The 25,407-nt window shown below is 47.7% G+C and overlaps 1 non-coding gene across 1 annotated transcript; it reads left to right on the plus strand.

Annotated features, from left to right (window-relative positions):
* The first annotated feature begins 10,233 nt into the window (after positions 1-10,233).
* On the plus strand, positions 10,234-10,315 carry TRNAS-UGA (transfer RNA serine (anticodon UGA)). Its single transcript has one exon. It is a non-coding gene; the product is annotated as a tRNA-Ser (tRNA).
* Positions 10,316-25,407: the final 15,092 nt, after the last annotated feature.

Genomic DNA, 25,407 nt, shown 5'->3' on the forward strand with positions numbered 1-25,407 from the left:
GCCTTTGCGCCGTAGGGAAAGGTATCCGACGTTACACGGCAGCGCTGGCGAGTTAAAGGTATGTTTGAAAAGGGCTCAACTACTACACTCGTCACGCTGAAGCTGAAAGCTGGCATGAAGCTCAACGACCTGCCTATCAGCTGAATGTTAGCGGTGAGCTGGCGCTCGTTATTCTGCCAGGCAGACCCCCGTTGTGCCTATGCTGCCGGACTACGGGTCACATCCGCAAAGAGTGCCGGGTTCCTCGCTGTGGAACCTGTCGACGGTTCGGGCATGAAGACAGCCAGTGTGCTCGTACCTACGCTAGCATTGCCGGACCTGGGACCAGCGAAAACTCGACGGAGTTAATAATGGACGAGGTGGGTGCGGAGGAGGCTGCTGACATTAGAGGTCAGTCAACAAAACAGGGCGCGCCTGCCATGACGGTTTTAACAAAGAATAAGGTGGCGGTCTCAAGAGAAAAGAATGAAACTCGGCATGTCTTGAACGTTCCATCCCAGGACCATGAAAACGCGTCAAAGGAAGCGTCTGAAGACGTAATGAAGTTTTCTGACGCTGAGGAGGATCTCAGTACTGAGCCTCCCTGTACTGATGCCATGGAAGTTTTGCCGGAGACAGCAGCCCTAATTGCCTCAAAACGTCCACACGTGGAAAGCCTCGAGGAGACTCAGCTGCCAGGCGGCGTTTGTGGTAAGCCGCCGCCGAAAACTGCGGGCATCCGAAGAGCAACTTTGAGACCTAAACCGAACTTCTCGGCTGACACGCGGCAGGCGGGGAAACCGCCTCCGTAGTTCTGTGGTGTCCTGAACGTTTTGTGGGTCGGCTGCCTACCGACCAGCGTCAGGAACCTTCGGCAACCAAGCGGTGCTTGTGTCAGCAAAAATGAAACAAGGTGCTTGGACTTCGTTTGAATGCATCCCGACGTTCTGCTTTGAGGACATTACAGGCATACATACGCCGCTGTTCTTCAGAAGCGGAGGCCACGCAATCATGAAGGTAGGCACCATGCGGGTACGGACATCTCTCTCTAAAACATGACCCTCAAGCTTATTTGCCGTTACACGTCGCTACTTTGAATGTCAGAGGGCTGGGAGCGAGAAGGCGACAATGCCAGCTCAGTCGCCTCCTTTTAGATAATGATATAGATGTAGCAGCTGTGCAAGAGTCAAAGAGTGAGAGCCAAGAAAGCACTGACCGTATGGTGGCTTCTTTTCAAACAAACTTATGTGTGTGTATGCCATTCTGTTGGCGTATCCGGTGGATGCCTTTTATTTATACGTAACACGCTGGGAGTAAGCGTAGAGTCCGTTTTTTCCTGTCCAAGTGGTCGGCTTTTGGTTACTGATTTTACCTACTGTAATTTATGCTGCCGTGTTGTTTGTGTGTATGCTCCCAATTCAAAATGCGAACGTGAATTGTTTTTTGAGTCTATTGAATTGCGGTTGAAGACTGAAAAATCTTGCGTGTACTTGGCGATTACAACTGTGTGTGCGCAGCTGTGGACCGAGCGGCGAAGTGTAAACCTCGAAGAGACGGAAGCTCCGAGCTGTTGAATGCACTTGTGCATGAGTATAGCCTTGAGGATGTCGGTAGTGTGTGCTCCACTGGAAACCAGCCAGAGTTCACGCACTTTCAGCGAGATAGCCATGCTAGATTGGACAGGGTGTATGCCTCGGTTGATCTTGTTTCCCTATGTACTGCATATGAGGTCAAACCTGTGTCTTTCAGTGATCATTGTCTCGTGAGTGCAGTGTTTGGCAGGAAAGGAAAGAAATCGCGCTTTAACTGGTACCTATGGAAACTGAATGCCAAACTTCTCGCGGATGAAGAGTTCCTTACGGAAGTTAAGACCGAGTTTGAAAATCGTCTGGCTATGCGACCAGTAAGTTTTGCAGCGGAATGGGACAGCTTCAAAGAGTGGGTCAAATTGAAATCCATAAAAAGCAGTAAGGTGCGGCATAAAGAAAAAGAAAAAGAACTGAATGAACAACTTCAGTTTTTTTTTTGCATGGAAAGTACTGTGCCAGTGCATTTCGCCAGTAAAATACGACAGATTGAAAGTGAGCTGGAAACAATCGACAGCGAAAGATACACAGCGGCTGTTATACGTTCAAGGGCTGAAAAACGTTGGGCTGGAGAAGAGCCGACAAAACGAGCGCTAGCAGACGAGAAAAGATACGCCTGCCAGAAAGAAATAAGGAGTATAAGGTATGCCGGCCATATCACTGAAGATGCTAAAGATATTCAGCGTGCGGTAGCAGAGCACTTCGAAGAACTGCTTAGCGCTAAGCTTGAGACTGTAGGCGGCTTTCAAACAGATTTTCTAAGGCTGATGCCTGCAATGGATGACGAAAGTAAAGCGCACCTATGAAAACCGATAACGTTGCAGGAGATAGAATCTGCAACAGATGACCTGACACCTGGGAAAGCCCCTGGGCCGGATGGTGTAAGCGCTGCCTTCTTTAAAACTTTTCAGCAGTATGCGGCTCAGTTTATGCTCGATGTAATCACTAGCTTATGAACGTTATACTGTTCCATTTTGTTTCTCTACATCGCACATTGTGCTAATACCCAAGACAGATGATCCGGAGAAACGACTGTTGGTGGGGTCATATCGACCGATTGGCCTCACCAATGTTGACTACAAGGTGTACATGAAGGTTTTAGACAAAGACTGCAAAGCGTAATAAAAAAACTGGTTGGGTCTCATCAAACGTGTGGCATCAAGGGTCGAACCATTGCCACGAATACACATGTCGCAAGAAACGTACTAGAATGTGTTGATGCACTCGGTGGTCAGATAGCCATGATGCAGTTAGATTTGGCGAAAGCCTTTGACCGTGTTTCTCACGAACTTCTTTTTTCCCTTTTGGAGCATTCTAACATTGGTGAAGGCATAATGGAGGGTGTTAAAATGGCTTACGTGAACTATTATAGTGAATGGTGAACTGACCGACAGCATCGCTGTACGTTCCTCGGTAAGGCAGGGCTGCCCGCTCTCACTCCTGCTTTTTGCACTGTATTTAGAGCCACTTTGCTTGGCTATCATTGATAGCGATCGCATTTTAGGGTTCAGGCTGCAATCAGCACACGTAAAAATGCTAGCATATGCTGATGACATAGCAGTGCTTGTGCAACCAGAAAGAGCATCTGTGAAGTCACGAGTGTCGTCCAAAGATTTTGTGGACAAACCGGATGTAAGATCAATTGGGAGAAAAGCTCTGGGTTTTGGCACGGTGATTTGGACGTGACACCTGATTTCTTCTGTAAGCTGCGATGGTCTGCTATCCCAACGCGATATCTAGGCGTGCCTTTAGATTGTTATCGAGATTCCAACGCGCACTGGATGGAAGAAACATCCAGAGTGAAAGAAAAAGCGGATGCGTGGCAAGGAAGGCAACTGTCAATGTTTTCGCGCGCTTCTATTTGCAATGTTTTTCTTATTTCGAGGCTGTGGTACCTCATAAATGTGATGTGTGTCTCACGAACCTCAATTCAGAAAATGCACCGCGTTTTTGCTGTTTTTATTTGGGCAACCACATGGGAAAAAACCGCACGGACAAATTTGTTTATTTCTGTTAAAAGGGGCGGGCTTGGCCTTGTCCATTTGTTCTTGCATCAAGTGGTTTCGCGATTTATATTCCTGCGTTATCAAAAAGATACCTTTCTAAGAACTGTGATGCAAGTGCGATTGCAGAGGTTGCTCCCTGAATGGATAGTGTCATGTGAAAACATGCCTGGTACTGTGATTGGCTACCTGCGCGAGGTTGTTTTTTCGTGCAAGTTGCTGAAGTGCGGTTTTCTTTTGATTACCTTTTCAATGTTCCCAGAAAAAAACTGTATAAAGATCTGATTGCCGTGATGCTGCCGGTGCCTTTTTACCGGGCATTAAGTAATCCCACAGTGTAATTACACTGTGGAGGCCCTGGGCAGCACGTTTTGAAAAGAGTTAAGAAGATGCCCGTGAGGCCATCTGCTAAAACGTTCCTTTTCAAACTTCACTCTAATGCGCTCCCTGTTAAATCCTGGCTGAATAAAAAAGGTATCTTCCTCCCATGGACAACAAATTGCCTGTTGTGCAAAAAACCGGAAACAATTGAACACGTTTACTTACAGTGTTGGGATGCTGTCTTTCTATGGGACGTCCTCCAAAGGACAATTAAAAAGGAACTTCCCTTAACTCCGTACGGTATCAGATTCCTGCCAGTGCAGAACGATGAAGCACCTTACGACTTAATTATGCTTCTTGGATTCCATAGTTTGTGGAAAACCCGAATGCAGGTGCGACATGCAGATATAGAGACACGATCTGCGCTTGAAAACTTTATTGAAAGTGTGGTGTATATACGCGAAACTTTCAGGATGCAGCAGGATCCAACACAATGGCAATGTCTATTTGATGTGTAGGTGCACCTGAAATGATTTTAGCCGCGTACGCTTTAGGTCAAGTGTAGTTGACTTGTTTTATTATGTGTATTTTGTTTTGTGTTTCACGGCAATAAAGAAAAAAAAAGCAGTCGTGGCAGAGTGGTTAAGGCGATGGACTCGAAATCCATTGGAGTCTCCCCCGCACAGGCTCGAAGCCTGTCGGCTGCGTGATATGGGTCAAGCACCTATGTTTCGCAAAATGTATGCATTCATGCAAGCACGAGTGCTGGCACATTTTCTACAGCGCTCAACCGCAGTCGTGGCCGAGTAATTAAGGCGATGGACTCGACATTCATTGATGCCTCCCCGCACAGGTTCGAATCCTGTCGGCTCCGTGGTATGGGTCAAGCACCTATGTTTTGCAAAATGTACTCATTCATGCAAGCACGAGTGCTGGCACATTTTCTACAGCGCTCAACCGCAGTCATGGCTGAGTGGATTCCACTTCCGGCCACCACTGTGAACGGACGTGTCATCATGTGCTCCTTCGAAGCGGTGTTAGCGGCTCAGCCGAGCCGCGGAAACAGGTTTACTGCTGAAGATAACGACACAGGCTACGAAGTTATGCTGCCCCACCTCCCAACAGGTCGTATTGTTTTTAATACCGTATTTTTCCACGGCGACGTTCGAGCGCGGCCGTATAGGGTCGAGGACTACAGGGACGCCCTGGCCCGTTTGGAATTACTTCCCGAGGTTGTGGCCTTGGCAGCATTCCAAATGAATCATGTGTGGGCAGTCACGTTTAAGAACACGGAAGCCGTCAAGAAAGTGCTTGCTGCCGGGAGCATGACGGTGAAGGAGCACCGGTGTCTTGTGATTGACCCCAACAAGCAAGAGTTTCGCGTTAAAGTGCACTGGGTCCTTCACAACTTGACTGATGAAGAATTGCGTGCGGCTTTCCTTCCGTACGGCGAGGTGACCGAGTTTTTCGAAGGAGCGCTGGCGTGTGCACGGCGTCAGAGAAAAAGGGTCAACGACCCGTGTACTAAGCCTGAAGCTCAAATCCAAAGTGACAGTTGAAGACATACCTCACCAACTGCGAATAGCCGGTGAACCTGCACTTTTGGTTGTAGCTGGGAGACCCCGCTCTGCCTCCGCTGCCAAGGAAAAGGCCATATTCGCCGCGACTGTCGGGTACCTCGGTGCTCGCGCTGTCGCCGGTTAGGACACGACGAAAGCGAGTGTGTACCTACGTACGCAAGCAAGACCGGGCCTGGAAGGAACGTCGATGTGACAGAACACGTTATGGACGAGGTTGAGGCAGAGGAAGCATCAAGGGCAGCTGGAGAAAAAGCAGACACCGTCGAGAAGAGCACGCAGCCTTCAAGTGTTGGGCCTAGCGGCACAAGTCCGGCCGAGGCACCTCCAGTACCGCAACACGTCTCCGAGGATAAGACGAGCCAAGAAAAGCAGCCGCCTACTCTCAGAGCCCCTGCTAACACACTTGACGAACCTCACATCGAACACCCCCGTAATGAGGTCTCATTGAAAGAAGCTGCTGTCACGGCCACAAAACGCGCTTACCTCGAAACTGTGAAAGATGACCGACAAACTGATGGAGCACCCGCGGAGGAGCCGCCCACCAAGACGGTAATGACGCGAGGATCGCCCTACAGTCCAAGACCAAATATTCCACCAGACATACGACCTGCGGTAGAGGCACCTGAATAGCGCTTCTACAGCTGCAATGTGCTGCCGTCGGTTTCCGGATCAGCGTGCCATGGTGGAGACGATATACCATGGAAGGGAACTGTGAGCTGGACCGTCAAACTTTGACCATGGACTGTGAAAGTGCGGGTGATCGTTGCGAGTCGGTGCACTTTGTGGAGCTCCAGCAGGCGGAACCCCCTTCAGCGCCACGGTACCCTGAGGTGAGCAATGCGCGAGCAGTGGGTGCCTTTAAAAATGAACAAAAGATTCAACTGCCACTACGCGTAGCCACGCTGAACGTGCGTGGACTGGCGGCGAGGAAGCGCCAGTGTCAGGTCAGCCGCCTCTTTTTGGAAAATGAATTGGATATAATCGCATTACAAGAAACTAAGATTGAGAGCGAGGAACACACTGATCGCATGGTTGAAATTTTTCGGTCCCGATACAATGTCTGCGTATGTCACGCGGTTGGAAAGTCCGGAGGTTGCGCGTTATTTTTGAGAAATAATATTGGAATTGGGAATGAAACCATTGTCACATCCGAAAAGGGTCGGTTACTGGTTGTCGATTTCACCCTTTCTGGGTGCTTTTGGAGAGTGATTTGTGTGTATGCCCCTAACAATTACAAGGAACGTGTTAGTTTTTTTGAAAAGGTCAAAGTGTTTTTGAACGCGAGAGAAGCGTCGTTTTGATGGGTGATTTTAACTGTGTCTGCATGCCAGAGGATCGAGTGCCGATCACCCCTGTGCGTGATCAGAGTGCGCAGTATCTCGATGCAATAATTCAAGAACACGACATGGAAGATCTGGGCTGGGTGTTGCTTCAAGGCTCGCAGCCATGTTTTACGCACTTCCAACGCGGTAGCAATGCAAGACTAGATAGAGTATACGCAAGCATAGGATTTGTGACAATGTGTTCCAACCATGAAGTGAAACATGTTTCTTTCAGCGATCACAGCCTTGTTATTGTAAGCTTTGGGAATAAACATAGTCGGACTCGTTTCAACTGGAAACTTTGGAAACTTAATGTTAAATTGCTAGAGAATGAAACCTTCGTTAAACAAATTATAGACTTAACCAAAATGCCTTGCGTCAAATCAGCAAGCTGCGCAGATAAGTGGGAAAATTTTAAGAACACAGTCAAGATGAAAGCGATAGAACGAGGAACTATCCTTCATCAAAGCGAAAAGAGACGAATCAACGAATTGCAGTGCAAATTAGACTTTTTGACAAGTATGGAAACAGTAGTGCCTGGTTTGTACATTAAAGAAATCCGAGAAGTCAAAAGCCAGCTAGAAGCTCTGGAGGCAGATAATTACCGAGCGGCTGTGATAAGGGCGCGCGCCGAAAAGTTGTGGGCGGCTGAAGTGCCGAATAAGCGTGCATTGTGCGATGAAAGAAGATATGCAGCACAAAATGAAATTCAACAGATCCGCTACCGCAACAGAATAACGACCGACCGCGAAGAAATCGAGCGAGTGTTTGTTGAGCATTACAAAGGACTGATAGGGAATGAGAGAAGCGCAAAGGGCAGTCTGTGGGACGAATTCTTGCACCTCATGCCTCGATTAGACGAAGAGAAACGTGCGCGCTTAGAACAGCCTATTAGCTTAGAGGAAGTTCAGAAGGCTATTGATGAAATGCCACTTGGGAAAACACCAGGACCTGATGGGTTAGGCGCTGCTTTCTATACAACATTCAGAGAAGTCAGCCCACTGCTATACGATATGATTGCAAAAGCATACAATGTAAAACAAATGCCACCTTCCTTTTCTACTGCCCACATTGTGCTTATCCCCAAAACATGTGACCGAGAAAAAATGCTGTCTGTGGGGGCTTATCGCCCGATAACCCTCACAAATGTCGACTATAAGATCTATATGAAGATTCTTGGCAAACGTTTACAGAGTGCCCCGCCGGGGTGGCGCAGTGGTTACGGCGCTCGACTACTGTGCCCAAGGACGCGGGATCGAATCACGGCCTCGGCGGCCGCTTTTCGGTGGAGGCGAAAAGCAAGGCGCCCGTGTGCTGTGCGATGTCAGCGCACGTTAAAGAGCCCCAGGTGGTCGAAATTTCCGGAGTCCTCCACTACGGCGTCTCTCATAGCCTGAGTCGCTTTGGGACGTTAAACCCCACAAACCAACCAACCAACCGTTCACAGAGTGTCATTACGGACCTAGTTGGACCGCACCAAATGTGCGGAGTGAAAGGGCGTACCATCTGCACAAATGTGCACATCGCTCGAAGTATCCTTGAGTGCTGTGATGTCTTCGGTGGCCGAGTTGCAATGGTACAGCTAGACCTGTCGAAGGCGTTTGATCGCGTGGCGCACGATGTCCTGTACTCAGTTTTGGAACATGTAAATGTGGGCAGCATAATACTAGTCGGGCTTAAAATGGTTTACAGCAGCTGTACAGTTCAAATAATCGTCGATAAGAACCTGTGTGAACCCATCCCTCTGCGGTCCTCCGTACGGCAGGGATGCCCGCTTTCACCATTGCTTTTTGCACTTTACCTTGAGCGCTTCTGTTTAAGTCTTATTAACAACGACCGAATAAATGGCTTCAGGTTTCAGTCATCTAATGTTAAAATTCTTGCGTATGCGGACGACATTGCTGTATTCTGCAGTAACCGCGAGAGTGTGAAAGAAAGTGTTGACGTCGCCAAGCGGTTTTGCCAGCAAACTGGGGCTGAGATCAATTGGGAAAAGAGTGTGGGGTTTTGGCACAGAAGCTGGGGAATTACACCACCGTTGTTCGCGAATCTGCAGTGGACAAAGATGCCATCGAACTACTTGGGTGTGCCTCTCGAGCACTATAAAAAGAGCGCAGATTACTAGAACGAGACGACGTCAAAAGTGATCGAGAAAGCAAGGGCGTGGCAAGGACGAGACTTGTCGATGTTTGCGAGAGCAACAGTATGCAACATTTTTTTAATTGCCAAAGTGTGGTATGTTTAGCAGTTTCTGTCTGTGTCGCGTGTAAATGTGCAACAAATGCATAGGACATTTGCTGTGTTTATCTGGAATTCAAGTTGGGAGAGGGTCAGAAGAACCAATTTGTTTCGAACAGTTCAAGATGGGGGTCTGGGTCTCGCGCATTTGTTTGTTCGCCAGGTTGTGTCCCGTTTTATGTTTATGAGGGATCAGAAAGACCCCTTTCTGCGCTAAATGATGCAGGTGCGTCTGAGCAGGGCTCTTCCTGATTTTTTAATGTCCACTGTGAGATCGTCAACTTGTGGCGCTAGAAGGTATTTGAAAGAAGTTGTTGACTCGGTGCAATTTCTTAAGGTTCGGTTTTCACAAGAGTATCTCAGCACTGTAAAGAGGAAAAAACTGTACAAAGATCTTATAGATGTAATCATGCCAGTGCCTCTGTATCGTATAATTAACTCTGGAGGCCTAGGACAAGATGTTCTTAAAGGAATTAAAAGGAAGCCAGTTAAAGCAAGTACAAAAACATTCTTTTTCAAACTACACACGGGCACCTTGCTGGTTAAGACATGGCTATCTGACAAACGCATTTTTGTACCATGGACAACTAACTGCTTGCTGTGCAAAAAGCCAGAAACCGTTGAACATGTGTTCATTGAATGTTGGGACGCGATCTTCTATTGGGATGTCCTGCAACGTACACTAAAAAAGGAACTACCTTTAACACCGATTGGAATCCGCTATTTACCAACAGACACAGATGACACAGGTGTCCCTTACGACAAGATTATGCTCCTCGACCTCCATATAGTTTATGGAAAACTCGAATGGCGGTACGCAATGCAGATGTAAACGTCCGAACTACAAAGGAAAAATTTGTGGAAAGTGTATGGTATATACGTGATGTGTACCGAGTGCAGAAAGACTCACCCGCGTGGATGAGTGTGCTTGACGATTTACTTCAAATCAAGTCATTTTAACTTGTGACCGGCTGAAGCAGCCGGGGTGCTTTTAACAATGTATCGTGCTTGTCTCAATAAAAGCTATTAAAAAAAAGCAGTCGTGGCCGAGTGATTAAGGCGATGGACTTGAAATTGATTTGGGTCTCCCCGCACAGGTACGAATCCTGTCGGCTGCGTGATATGGATCAAGCACCTATGATTTGCAAAAATTTAGGCATTCATGCAAGCACGAGCGCTGGCACATTTTCTACAGCGCTCAACCGCAGTCGTGGCCGAGTGGTCAAGGCGATGGACTTGAAATCCATTGGGGTCTCCCCGCACATGTTCGAATCCTGTCGGCTGCGTGATATGGGTCAAGCACCTATGATTTGCAAAATTTAGGCATACATGCAAGCACGAGTGCTGGCACATTATCTACAGCGCACAACCGCTGTCGTGGCCGAGTCATGCATTCTACTTCCGGCCACCGTAGTGAATGGTCGCAGAATCATGTGCTCCAGCGGAGCGACGATAGCGGCCCTTTCCAGCCGCGGAAACAGGCTCGACGACATGGATGATAGCGAGTATCAGATTATTCTGCCAACTTTGCCCACCGGACGCGTTGTTTTTAACACACTTTATTTGCACCGCGATGTGCGAGTCAGGCCATACAGGGTCGAGGATTTCCGCGACGCCCTTGCCAACGCTGGTGCGCTCCCCGACGTTGTGGAGTTGGGGGCGTATCAGATCAACCATGTATGGGCGGTCACGTTAAGCAGCACAGAAGCAACTAAGAAATTGGCGGCTTTCAAGGAACTCGAAGTTAAGGGACGCCGCTGCCTCATTATCGATCCCGAAGACCAACAGGTGAAGCTGCGACTTCCCTGGATGTTGCACGGTGTGGCAGACGACGACATCCGGACGGCTTTTGCTGCTTTTGGGAATGTGACCGAGGTGACCCGGGAGAGGTGGAGAGTTCAAGGCGTAAAAGAGAAGGGGTCCACCACGAGGACTGTGCTCCTGAAATTGAAACCCGGCATTAAGGTCGACGACTTACCGCACCAGCTGCGAGTAGCCGGAGAGCTAGCCCTTCTCGCGGTGCCTGGGCGAGCGATGGAGTGCCTGCGCTGCCGCGGCACCGGTCATGTTCGACGAGAATGTAAGGTACCGCGTTGTCCAAAGTGTAGACGCTACGGACATGACGAGGCTGCCTGTGTGCTTACGTACGGTTCGCCCGCGGGACGTGGAACTACGGAACGGTCGGCGGAGCTCACCATGGACGTAGTCGAGGTGGAGGAGGCGGCGAAAGGTGCCGGAGAAGTGCGAAAGCAGACACGGGAGACAGATTTGTCGGTGGACTCGGCAGAAAACAGCAATGCTGCGAGAGATGTGGGGAGAGCAGACTCTATACCTGAGCTCTCTAGCAATGAGGAAGGCACGTCACTTGAGTCGGCAAACGGTATGGAACAGGATAATGGGGAGGAGCACTCGGACACCAGCGGAGTTCGTAAGCCAGGCGTCCCAGCCCCAGCCAAGCAATCCCACACACAGTCCGAACCCGAAGGTAACCAGGCGTCAGCCCCCAGCGTCGACGAGCCACCAGCAAAAACGGGGCAAACCCGGCGGTCCACGCTACGTCCGCGGCCAAACATTTCATCAGTGAGACGGGCAGCGGATAAAGTGCCCCCGCTGCCGGGTCAGCCGCTCGCACCGGACGGGGATGGCTCCAACGACGGCGTCTAGCAACTCGCTAGACGGGAAAGGTAAGCACCATGCTTTCGGTCTCTTCATTCTTGATGAAAATGGCGCCTGAAACCACCTTAAGAGTAGCCACGTTAAATGTCAGGGGATTGGCAGGCAAAAAGAAGCAGAGCCAGGTGCACCGGCTCTTAACTGACCACAATACTGACGTGCTTGCCGTGCAAGAAACTAAGGTTGATGGGGAGGAAGAGACCGGGAGCATGGTGCCACGTTTCACGGCTAGATTTTACGCCATTGTTAGCCACGCAGTAGGGACATCGATCGGGTGTGTATTGTTTGTCAAAAAGCTGCCTGGTTTGGTTGTAAAGGGCTACTCCTCATGCTCTTCTGGACGGTGTGTAGTGGCTGATTGTGTATACAGCAGTGTTGAGTGGCGCATTATTTGTGTGTACGCTCCTAACTGTGTGGAGTAAGAACAGTGTTTTTCGAGAATGTTATGCGGCAGTTAAGTACGGAAAGGCAGGTAGTATTGCTGGGCGGTTTTAACTGTGTACTGAATGCTCGAGACAAAACCAGCACACGCGGATTCAGAGACAAGAGCACTGAAATGTTATGCCAGATAATAAGCGAATGGAATATGAAGGATGTGGCTGATTGCTTGGAAGGACCGCGTGCCGTTCAGTACACGCACTTCCAAGGTTCTAGCCACGCGCGTCTGGACAAAATCTATGCGTCGCTGGATTTGATTCCTTCATGCAATGAATACCGAGTTGTGCCTATGACATTCACGGATCACTGTTTGGTGCAGTGCTTACTGGGCACCAAAAAACGAAGCAATGCATTTAGCTGGGAGTTATGGAAATTGAACAATAAATTGCTTAAGGTTGATGCCTTTAGACGCGTGGTATTGAATGAATTGATTAAAGTGAGGCCAGGGACTTCGCTCGAAATCTGGAAACAGTGGGAGTTGTGCAAGGAACAGATTAAAATTAAAGCCATTGACAGATCCAGTTACCTGCTGTACGAGAAGAAAATTACAGAAACCCAGCTGAAGGCTTTGCTCGCAAAACTACACGAACAGGAATGTAAGGCACCCGGCAGATGGATAGAGGATATTCGAAAAATAAAAGAACAGATTAACCTGATAGAAGAAGACAGATACCGAGGAGCGTTAGTGCGTGCAAGAGCGGAAAATTGGGCCATGGGCGAGACGCCATCGAAAAGGGCACTGGGAATTGAAAAGGCTCATGCCGAGAAAAACCGCATTGATAAGATCGAATAGGGTGGCGTGCTATCGTCGGAAGACGATCATATCAGGCATGGTTTCTTCTAATATTATCAGGAACTGTTCAGCAAAGCTTTTCAGCTTTGCTGAACAAAAGCTTTGCTGTTCAAACAAAGCTTTCAAACAAAAGTTTCTTGCAGCTATGCCGCGACTAGACGAGGATAAGAAGGAAAGATTGGAGATGCCAATCACAGAAATCGAGGTAGAAAAAGCGATCGATGGTTTAAATATGGGAAAGTCGCCTGGGCCAGACGGCCTAAGTGCGGCTTTTTATAAAGAATTTAAGAACGAAGTAGTTCCAATATTGGCAGCGCTCTTCCATGAAGCCTATGCAATCAATAGATTGCCGCAATCTTTCAGACTATCTCATACTATTATTATTCCCAAGACAAATAACGAGGAAAAGCTGAAGCAAGTCACAGCATATAGGCCAATTGCTTTGACAAACGTAGAATACAAAATATTGATGAAAGTGTTAGCTAGAAGATTACAGTCAGTTATTACAGATATTGTTGGTCCTCACCAAACGTGTGGTATAAAGGGGAGGTCAATTATGATAAATATACACACGGCAAGATCGGTGCTCGAGTGTAGTGAACTAATGGATAAATGTGTAGCCATCCAACAAATGGACCTCGAAAAGGCTTTCGACTGTGTAGCCCACGAAATATTGCTGTGTATTCTGGATCACGTGAACCTAGGTTCAGTAATCAGAGAGGGCGTGGCCATGGCGTACCGGGGATGCACTACTAGATTAATCATTAACAAGAGTCTGGGGGCCCCCATTCAGGTGCAACGCTCGGTACGCCAGGGCTGCCCCCTCAGCCCACTTTTTTTGCCATCTACATAAAGACACTATGTGTGAACATTATCCAAAACGAGGCAGTTAAAGGTTTTAAGTTGCAGGCAGCTGAAGTCAAGTTGCTCGCATACGCGGATCACCTAGCGGTCTGTGCTGTGGATCAGCATAGTATACGCGAGGCAGTGCTGTGTGTTGACCGTTTCAGGAAGGCAACCGGAAGCAAAGTGAACTGGTCAAAGTGTCAGGGATTTTGGCATGGCAATTGGCCATCGACCCCAGAGCTTTTTGCAAATGTGCCCTGGGTAACAACCCCCACAAAATACTTAGGAGTTCCATTAAACAGCTACAGGGACAGTGATGCATACAGGAAAGGACAACTGAACGAAATACAGGAAAAAGCAGATAGATGGAAGGGGGCATATTTATCAATTTTTGCAAGAGCGACGGTGTGCAATGCGTTTTTTTTTAAGCAAACTCTGGTATGTCATGCAAGTGTTGCACTGTTCCCTGGTAAATGTACAGAATATACATCGTATTCTAGCTGTGTTTGTTTGGTCATCGAGCTGGGAACGGTGCAAGCGGACGAACTTGTTTCGAAGTGTGAAAGAGGGTGGTCTCGGGCTGGGACATCTATTTCTCCGCCAGCTTGTCAACAGGTTTTTCTTCTTCCGAGATGTTAGTGACCCTTTCTTAAGAACTGTGTGCCAACTAAGATTGAACCATGCTTTGCCTGATTTTGTTGTGGGTACCAAGAGTTTAACAGGAAGAATCTTCGGTTATTTTAGAGAAGTGGCTGACAGCGTGAAATTTTTTACAGCGCGTTTTTCGGCAGAATTCTTAAGTGAAGTGAAGCGGAAAAAGCTATACGGTGATCTGTGTGATGTTGTTTTTCCAGTGCCAGTGTACAGAGCCATGTACAATGGAGGCAATGGTGGGGACGTTTTGAAAAGAGTTAAAAGAATGCAAGTGCAGCCAGGAATAAAAACTTTCTTCTTCAAATTACATACAGAAACACTACCAGTTAAAAAGTTCTTAGAGGGGAAAGGTTTATTTTTACCATGGGGTACGCATTGCCTAATATGCAAAGTGCCCGAAACAATTGATCATGTATTTCTTCACTGTTGGGAGGGGGTGTATCTTTGGGATGTTTTACAAAAAACCATTAAAAAATAGTTTCCGCTTCATCCGTACGGCATCAGATTTTTGGTCATTCAAAATGAGGATGGTTTCCCGTTGGACCAAGTAATGCTCTGGGGCCTCCATAGTATTTGGCGCTCCAGGATGGCGGGTTATTACTGCGACCCAGACGCGCGACCGGCCCGCATGTACTTTAAGGAGAATGTGCACAGATTCGTGCAAGTGGTGAGATCACAATCATGTAACCCCGATTGGCTACCCAGGATGGAAAATTTGAGCCTGCTCAAAGAATTTTAAACAAGACAAGGCCTGTCAAGCAGCTCTGGCAGGTTGCTCGTGTCAAGATTGAATGAAGTTTTTTTTTTTTTTTGTGTGTGTGTGCAGTGTTTGTCAAAGTATGGCAATAAAGAAAAAAAAGATATTCGTGGCCGATTGGTTAAGGCGATGGACTTGATATCCATCGGGGTCTCCCCGCACAGGTTCGAACTCTGTCGGCTGCTTAATATGGGTCATGCACCTATGTTTTGCAAAATTTAGGCATTCATGCAAGCACGAGTGATGGCACATTTTCTACAGCGCTCAACCGCAGTCGAGGCCGAGTGCTGCTTCCGGCCACGCCAGTGAACGGACGCAGGATGCAGGGCTCCTCAGGAGCGGCTTCAGCGGCCATGTCAGGCCGCGGTAACAGGACTGCGGAACAGGACAATACTTACCAGGTTGTTTTGCCTGCACTGCCAACAGGTCGGTTTGTTTTGAATACCGTTTTTTTTGCATGCCGATATCAGGGCCCGCCCGTACCGGGTGGAAGATTTCCGGGATGCTTTGGCGCAACACTCGCTAATCCCCGACGTTATCGCAATAGGGGCGTATCGGATGAGCCACGTCTGGGCCGTCACTCTCAAAGATACTGAAGCGGTGAACAAGATTGTAAGTGTAGGTGAGCTGTGTGTAAAAAACGGTCGCTGCTTGGTGATTGACCCGGGGAATCAGGACGTGCGACTCAAACTTCACTGGCTGCTCCACAACGTGCCAGACGAGGATGTTCGTGCTGCATTTGCGCCGTACGGAAAGGTGTCGGAGGTTTCCCAGGAGCGCTGGCGTGTTAAAGGTATGCTAGAAAAGGGCTCCACAACTAGACTCGTCAAGCTGAAGCTGAAAGCTGGCTTGAAGCTCGACGACCTTCCGCATCAGTTGAATGTTAGCGGCGAGCTGGCGCTAGTGATTGTGCCAGGCAGACCCCCGTTGTGCCTACGCTGCCGGAGTACGGGGCACATCCGCAAAGAGTGCCGGGTTCCTCGCTGCGGAACCTGTCGACGGTTCGGCCATGAAGACAGCCAGTGTGCACGAACCTACGCTAGCATTGCCGGGCCTGGGACCAGCGAACACTCGTCCGAGTTAATTATGGACGAGGCGGATGCGGAGGAGGCTGCTGACATTAGAGGTCAGTCAACGAAACAGGACGCGCCTTCCATGATGGTTTTAAAGAAGAATAAGGTGACGGTCTCTAATGAATAGAATGAAATTCTGCATGTCTTGAACGTTCCATCCCAGGACAATGGAAGCGCGTCAAAGGAAGCGTCAGAAGACGTAATCAAATTTTCTGATGCCGAGGACCATCTCAGTACTGAGCCTTCCTGTACTGATGCCATGGAGGTTGGGCCGGAGACAGCAGCCCTAATTGCCGCAAAACGTCCGCACGAGGAAAGCGTCGAGGAGACTCAGCTGCCAGGCGGTGTTTTTGGTGAGCCGCCTCCGAAAACTGCGGGCATCCGAAGAGCGACTTTGCGACCGAACCCGAACTTCTCGGCCGACACGCGGCAGGCGGGAAAACCGCCTCCGTAGTTTTGTGGTCTCCTGAACGATTTGTGAGTCGGCTGCCTACCGACCAGCGTCAGGAACATTCTGCAACCAAGAGGGGCGTGTGTGAAAAAAAAATGAAAGACGGTGCTTGGACTTCGTTTGAATGCAGCCCGATGTTCTGCTGGGAGGACATTACATGCACACATACGCCGCTGTTCTTCGGAAGCGGAGGCCACGCAACCATGAAGGTAGGCACCATGCTGGTACGGGCGTCTCTTTCTAATTAATGACTCTTAAGCTTAATTTGCCATTACACGTAGCTACTTTGAATGTCAGAGGGCTGGGAGCGAGAAGGCGACAATGCCAGCTCTGTCGCCTCCTTTTGGATAATGATATAGATATAGCAGCTGTGCAAGAGTCAAAGATTGAGAGACAAGAAAGCACTGACCGTATGGTGGCTTCTTTTCAAGCAAGCTTTTATGTGTGTGTATGCCATTCTGTTGGTGTATCGGGTGGATGCCTTTTATTGATACGTAACACGCTGGGAGTAAGCGTAGAGTCCGTTTTTGCCTGTCCAAGTGGTCGGCTTTTGGTTACTGATTTTACCTACTGTAATTTAGGCTGGCGTGTTGTGTGTGTGTATGCTCCCAATTCAAAATGCGAACGTGAATTGTTTTTTGAGTCTATTGAATTGTGGCTGAAGACTGACAAAATCTTGCTTGTACTTGGTGACTACAACTGTGTGTGCTCAGCTGTGGACCGAGCGGCGAAGTGTAAACCTCGAAGAGACAGAAGCTCCGAGCAGTTGAATGCACTTGTGCATGAATACGGCCTTGAGGACGTTGGTAGTGTGTTCTCCACTGGAAACCAACCAGAGTTCACGCACTTTCACCGAGATAGCCATGCTAGATTGGACAGGGTGTATGCCTCGGTTGATCTTGTTTCCCTATGTACTGCATATGAGGTCAAACCTGTGTCTTTCAGTGATCATTGTCTCGTGAGTGCAGTGTTCGGTAGGGCAGGAAAGAAATCGCGCTTTAACTGGTACCTATGGAATCTGAATTCCAAACTTCTCGCCGATGAAGAGTTCCTTACGGAAGTTAAGACCGAGTTTGAAAATCGTCTTGCTATGCGACCAGTAAGTTTTGCAGCGGAATGGGACAGCTTCAAAGAGTGGATCAAATTGAAAGCCATAGAAAAGAGCAGTAAGGTGCGGCATAAAGAGAAAGAAAAAGAACTGAATGAACAACTCCAGTTTCTTTTGAGCATGGAAAGTTCAGTGCCAGGGCATTTCGCCAGTAAAATACGAGAGATAAAAAATGAGTTGGAAACAATCGACAGTGAAAGATGCACAGGGGCCGTTATACGTGCAAGGGCTGAAAAACTTTGGGCTGGAGAAGTACCGACAAAACGAGCGCTAGCAGACGAGAAAAGATACGCCTGCCAAAAAGAAATGAGGAGTATAAGATATGCCGGCCATATAACTGAAGATGCTAAAGATATTCAGCGTGCGGTAACAGAGCACTACGAAGAACTGCTTAGCGCTAAGCGTGAGACTGTAGGCGGCTTTCGAACAGATTTTCTAAGACTGATGCCTGCACTGGATGAAGAAAGTAAAGCGCGCCTAGAAACACCGGTAACGTTGCAGGAGATACTATCTGCAATAGATGACCTGACACCTGGGAAGGCCCCTGGGCCGGATTGTCTAAGCGCCGCATTCTTTAAAACTTTTCAGCAGTATGCGGCTCAGTTTATGCTCTGTGTAATCACTGAAGCTTATGAACGTAATCCTGTTCCATTGTCTTTCTCTACATCGCACATTGTTCTAATACCCAAGACAGATGATCCGGAGAAACGACAGTTGGTGGGGTCATATCGACCGATAAGCCTCACCAATGTTGACTATAAGGTGTACATGAAGGGTTTAGCAAAAAGACTGCAAAGCGTAATAAAAACATTGGTTGGACCTCATCAAACGTGCGGCATCAAGGGTCGATCCATTGCCACGAATATACATGTCGCAAGAACCGTATTAGAATTCGTTGATGCACTCGGTGGTCAGATAGCCATGATGCAATTAGATTTGGCGAAAGCCTTTGACTGTGTTTCTCACGAAATTCTTTTTTCCATTTTGGAGCATTCTAACCTTGGTGACGTCATAGTGGAGGGTGTTAAAATGGCTTATGCGAACTGCACGACCCGTATTATTGTGAATGGTGAACTGACTGACAGCATCGCAGTACGGTCATCAGTAAGGCAGGGCTGCCCGCTCTCACCCCCTGCTTTTTGCACTGTATTTAGAGCCACTTTGCTTTGCTATCATTGATAGTGATCGCATTTTAGGATTCAAGCTGCGATCAGCACACGTGAAAATGCCAGCATACGCTGATGACATTGCAGTCTTTTGTGCAACTAGAAAGAGCATCTGTGAAGTCACTGGTGTCGTCCAAACATTTTGTGATCAAACCGGATGCAAGATCAATTGGGAGAAAAGCTCTGGGTTTTGGCGCGGTGATTGGGACGTGACACCTTATTTCTTGTGTAAGCTGCGATGGTCTGCTCTCCCAACACGATATCTAGGCGTGCCTTTAGAATGTTATCAAGATCCCAACGGGCACTGGGTGGAAGAAACATCCAGAGTGAAAGAAAAAGCGGATGCGTGGCAAGGAAGGCAAATGTCAATGTTTTCGCGCGCTTCTATTTGCAATGTTTTTCTTATTTCGAGGCTGTGGTACCTCATAAATGTGTTGTGTATCTCACGACCCTCAATTCAGAAAATGCACCGCGTTTTTGCTGTTTTTATTTGGGCATCCACATGGGAAAAAACCGCCCGGACGAATTTGTTTATTTCTGTTAAAAGGGGCGGGCTTGGCCTTGCACATCTGTTCTTGCGTCAGGTGGTCTCGCGATTTATATTCCTTCATGATCAAAAAGATACCTTTCTAAGAACTGTGATGCAAGTGCGATTGCAGAGGCTGCTCCCTGAATGGATTGTGTCGTGTGAAAACATGCCTGGTACTGTGACTGGCCACCTGCTCGAGGTTGTTTTTTCGTGCAAGTTGCTAGAAGTGCGGTTTTCTTTTGATTATCTTTCCAATGTTCCCAGAAAAAAACTGTATAAAGATCTCATTGACGTGATGCTGCCGGTGCCTTTTTACCGGGCACAACACTGTGGAGGCCCAGGGCAGGACGTTTTGAAAAGAGTTAAGAAGATGCCCGTGAGGCCATCAGCTAAAACGTTCCTTTTCAAACTTCACTCCAATACGCTCCCTGTTAAAACCTGGTTGAATGAAAAAGGTATCTTCGTCCCATGGACAACAAACTGCCTGTTGTGCAAAAAACCGGAAACAATTGAACACGTTTTCTTAGTGTTGGGATGCTGTCTTTCTATGGGACGTCCTCCAAAGGACAATTAAAAAGGAACTTCCATTAACTCCTTATGATATAAGATTCCTACCAGTGCAGAACGATGATGCACCTTATGATTTAATTATGCTTCTTGGCCTCCATAGTTTGTGGAAAACACGAATGCAGGTGCGTCATGCAGATATAGATACACGATCTGTGCGTGAAAACTTTATTGAAAGTGCTGTGTATATACGCGAAACTTTCAGGATGCAGCAGGATCCGCCACAATGGCATTCTCTGTTTGATGAGTTGGTGCACTTTAAAAGATTTTAGCCGCGTACGCGTTAGCTCAAGTGTAGTTGACGTGTTTTATCATGTGTATTTTGGTTTGTGTTTCACGGCAATAAAGAAAGAAAAAAAAAACAGTCGAGGCCGAGTGGTTAAGGCGATGGACTTTAAATCCATTGGGAACTCCCCGCATAGGTTCGAGTCCTGTCGGCTGCGTGATATGGGTCAAGCACCTATGTTTTGCAAAATTTAGGCATTCATGCAACAACGAGTGCTGGCACATTTTCTACAGCGCTCAACCGCAGTCGTGGCCGAGTGATTCTGCTTCCGGCCACGCTAGTGATCGGACGCAGGATGAAAGGCTCCGCCGGAGCGTCTACAGCGGCCATGTCTGACCGCGGAAATGAGGGTTTTGCATCTGACAAGGAATACCAGGTTATCCTGCCAAGTCTGCCAACCGGGCGAGTTGTTTTGAATTCTATTTTTCTGCACGCTGACATAAGGGCCCGCCCATACAGGGCGGAAGACTTTCGCGATGCGCTAGCCGGAATGTCGCTGCTCCCAGACGTTACCGCTCTGGGGGCGTATCGAATGAGCCATGTATGGGCGGTAACTTTCAAGGATGCGGAAGGTGTGAAGAAGATTTTGAATGCAGGCGAGATGAAGGTTAAAGACCATCGGTGCCTTGTTATTGACCCGGTGAACCAATGCGTGCGTATGAAATTGCACTGGCTTCTTCATGGCGTGACTGACGAAGACGTGAGGCTAGCTTTTGCGCCATACGGAACAGTCAGTGATGTCACGAGAGAGCGATGGCGCGTTCAAGGTGTCGCCGATAAAGGCTCAACTACGAGGTTGGTGTCCCTCAAGCTCAAGCCAGGGATGAAGCTTGACGACCTTCCACACCAAGTCATTGTTGCAGGCGAGTTGGCACTTGTGGTTGTATCGGGACGACCGCCACTCTGCCTCCGGTGCCATTCTACTGGTCACATCCGACAGCAGTGTAAAGTACCACGTTGCGGTGCATGCCGAAGGTATGGACACGAACAGACCCAATGCTCCCGCACATATGCCAGCGCTGCAGGCCCCGTGAGCAGAATGGATGCGTCCGATCTGCTCATGGACGAGGTCGAATCTGAAGAGGCAGCAAAAAATGTAACTGATGTGGACGAAACACAGTCAGCTGCTTCAGGATCTGAGCAGAAGACGACACCTGAAGTGGACAATTCAACCGAGACTCAGCAGACGGTAGCTTCTGCCAACAAAACAACTTCAACAGAAGGAAAGGACAGGCCACTTGCTGAACATTCATCACACGAGATGCATCAGCAAGGTGAAACCATGGACGTCGCGGAAGATGCAACCGGTAGTCTAGCCGGAAAGCGTCCACAGGATGCAACAAGCGACGCATCGGGGACGCCAGGAAGCAGCATTGGAGATGAGCCGCCACCAAAAGCGGCTTCTACCAGACGGCCGAGTTTTAAGCCGCGCCCCAACATCCCGCCTGATACACGGTCAGCGGGAAAACCGCCACCGTAACTATCGTGAATCTGTGCATTGTTGCTGGCTGCGTTGGAAGGTGCTGAGGGGACTTTGTGAGGACAGTTTCTGGCCACTGTCTGGTGCAACTATGTGTCTGCATCATGAAGAGCATATGCAACTAAGTTCAGTAAGCCTTTTTTGTTTGTTTGTTTTTTACCAGCAAAGGCCGTCACCATACGTTCAAATATTCAAACTAAATCATGGATCCTAGCAATACGATAGTGCTACGTATTGCCACATTAAACGTAAGAGGACTGGGAGCAAGAAAAAAACAGTACCAGCTTAAAAGACTTCTCTTGGAAAAAGAACTTGACCTAATAGCTGTCCAAGAAACAAAGATCGAAAGTGTTGAGCAAATAGATCGTATGGTGGCGCCCTTTCAGACCCGCTACAACGTATGTGTTTGCCATGCTCTTGGTACATCAGGGGGCTGCGTTCTTTTTATTCGCAACGACATAACAGTTGTTCCTGAATCTGTCGTCATTTGTGAAAATGGGCGTTTTCTTGTCGTAGACTTTTTCTTCCATGCGTGCAACTGGCGAGCAGTTTGTGTTTATGCGCCAAACGTTGAGGCTGACCGCGCAGTGTTTTTTGATAATCTTTATCAGTATCTTTCATGCGGCAAGAAATTAATCCTGTTAGGAGACTTTAACTGTGTCTGTAGCGTTGCTGATCGCTTAAAAAAGCTGCCTGTTAGGGACAAGAGTGCGTTAGCGCTTAATCAGATTGTACAAGAATGGAATTTGGAAGATGTGGGGGCAGCTCTAACAGATGGTATGCGTCCACTATTTACGCATTTTCAGAATGAAAGTCATGCAAGACTTGACAGAATATATGTTTCTGTAGAGCTTTTGCCACTGTGTACCAAATATGAGGTCGTACCTGTACAGTTTAGTGATCATTGCCTAGTAATTGCAACTGTCGGAACAAGGAAGGAAAAACCGAAATTTAGCTGGGATCTATGGAAGCAGAATGACAAGCTTTTAGAGGACGAAGAATTTATTAACTACGTAGATGAACAAATAAAATATATAATTCAGGCTAATTCGCCAAACGCTGTTGCCGAATGGGATCAATTCAAGCAGCGCGTAAAAATAAAAGCTATTGAGAGCAGCTGCATCAATAAGTTCAAGCACAACAATGAAGAAAAGCAATTACGTGAACGTCTTGAATTTCTTTTGGCCATTGAAAGCGACAAGCCAGGAAGCTGTTCGAAGGAAATGAGAGAAGTAAAGAGCCGCTTGCAACAGATTGACACGAACAAAGCGGCTGTGATAAGAGCGCGAGCTCAAAAGCTGTGGGCAGGCGAAACGCCGACAAAACGCGCCTTATCGGACGAGAAAAGGTACGCGTGCCGGAAAGAAATTAAACAGATACGATACCAAGGTGAGGTAATTTCAGACAGTAAAATCATAGAGCAAGCTTTTGTTGAATATTTCAGCGACTTGTTAGGTTATGAAAGAGATGTTGAAGACGGGTTTGAAAAAGAGTTTTTACCGCTTATGCCATCGCTTGATGATGAGACAAAAGCGCGACTTGAAGAACCAATTACTATTAGCGAAATTGAAAGTGCAATCGATGGCTTACAATCTGGTAAAGCCCCTGGACCGGATGGGTTAACAGCAAATTTTTACAAGGTGTTTAGAACACCAGTGGCCCTTCTGTTACACCGTGTGATCTCGGAAGCGTATGAAAAGCAAAGAGTGCCACTGTCCTTTGGGGCTTCCCATATTACCTTGATACCCAAAACTGATGATCCCGAGCAGCGGTTATTGGTGGGGTCGTACCGTCCAATTAGCCTTACCAACACAGACTACAAAATCTACACTAAAGTCTTAGCAAACCGACTACAAACCGTAATAAAGCTTTTGGTAGGTCCACACCAAACATGTGGCATCAAAGGCCGCACAATAGCTAAGAATATTCATGTCGCCCGTAATGTTCTGGAATGTTGCGATGTTTGTGAAGGCCGTGTTGCTATGCTGCAACTCGATTTAGCAAAAGCTTTTGACCGCGTATCGCACGTGGTTTTACTTAGTATTCTTGAGCACACCAACGTCGGTCGAGTCATACTAGAAGGCGTTAAGATGTCATACGCATGTTGCACGACACGTGTGATTGTAAATGGTACTCTTACTAAAAGCGTGCCAGTGCGCTCGTCGGTAAGACAGGGCTGCCCGCTGTCGCCACTGCTATTTGGAATCTACCTCGAACCAATGTGTTTAGCTTTGCTTCACAGCGATAAGGTGATCGGTTTTAAGCTTTACGACGCTCATGTTAAGGTCCTAGCTTATGCGGATGATATTGCCGTCTTCTGTTCAGATAAAGACAGCGTTCGGGAAGTTGTTACCATTACGGGGAAATATTGCAAACAGACAGGCTGCCAAATTAATTGGGAAAAAAGCTCAGGCTTTTGGCACGGACAATGGGATAATAAACCCGAGTATTTCGCTTTCATGAAGTGGGCGGAATTACCTACAAAGTACCTTGGCGTGCCGCTTTGCTGTTATCGTGACACTGAGCGACAGTGGGCAGAGGAAACCAACCGAGTACGGGAAAAAGTGGAAGGATGGCAAGGAAGGGATTTATCTATGTTCGCGCGGGCTAGCATCTGTAATGTTTTCTTGCTTTCCAAAATATGGTATATAATGAATGTCTTGTCACGGGTCCATGTACAAAAAGTGCATCGCATTTTTTCTGTGTTTATTTGGTCCTCCACATGGGAAAGAATGAGCCGCACAAATTTGTTTCGGCCTGTCAGATTCGGAGGCCTTGGTCTCGTTCATTTGTTTTTACGCCAGATAGTATCTCGGTTTCTATATCTTCGAGACCAGCAAGACCCGTTTTTGCGAACTGTTTTACAAATAAGAATGTGCAATATGCTACCACAATTCATTGTCACGTCATTTTTAGATCCCTGTACCACGGTCTCTCGTTACTTACGTGAGGTTGTTCTTGCATTCAGAATGCTGAGTGTCCGATTTTCAATGGAATATCTTTCTTCAGTTTCAAGGCGCAAACTGTATACAGACCTTATAGACATGCTACCTGTGCCTGTGTACCGTTCTGTATACTATGGAGGCCCAGGACAGGACGTCTTGAAGCGAGTAAAGAGGATGCCAGTTAAGCCTACGACAAAGTCGTTTTTCTTCAAATTACATACCGGGACGCTTCCAGTCAAAGTTTGGCTGGAAAAAAAAAGGAATATTTGTCCCGTGGACAACCAATTGCCTCCTCTGCAAGAAACCCGAAACAGTTGAGCATGTCTTTATAGACTGCTGGAACCCGATATTTCATTGGGATGTTCTTCAAAGAACAATAAAAAAAGCTCCCAAAAGATCCCTACGGTATACGCTTCCTGCCAGTTGAAAATCAAGAAACTCCATACGATATGATAATGCTCCTTAGCCTCCATAGTATATGGAAGACTAGAATGCAAGTGCGTCATGCGGACGTCAATACGCGACCTGTTAGAGAAAATTTCGTCGAGAGCGTGGCGTATATCCGAGATGTGTACAAAAGCGAGCCTGATCCACCGGAATGGATGAATATAC

The sequence above is a fragment of the Amblyomma maculatum genome, chromosome 2 (genome assembly GCF_055883805.1).
Source record: "Amblyomma maculatum isolate TAMU_Amacu chromosome 2, ASM5588380v1, whole genome shotgun sequence".
Lineage (NCBI taxonomy): Eukaryota > Metazoa > Arthropoda > Arachnida > Ixodida > Ixodidae > Amblyomma > Amblyomma maculatum.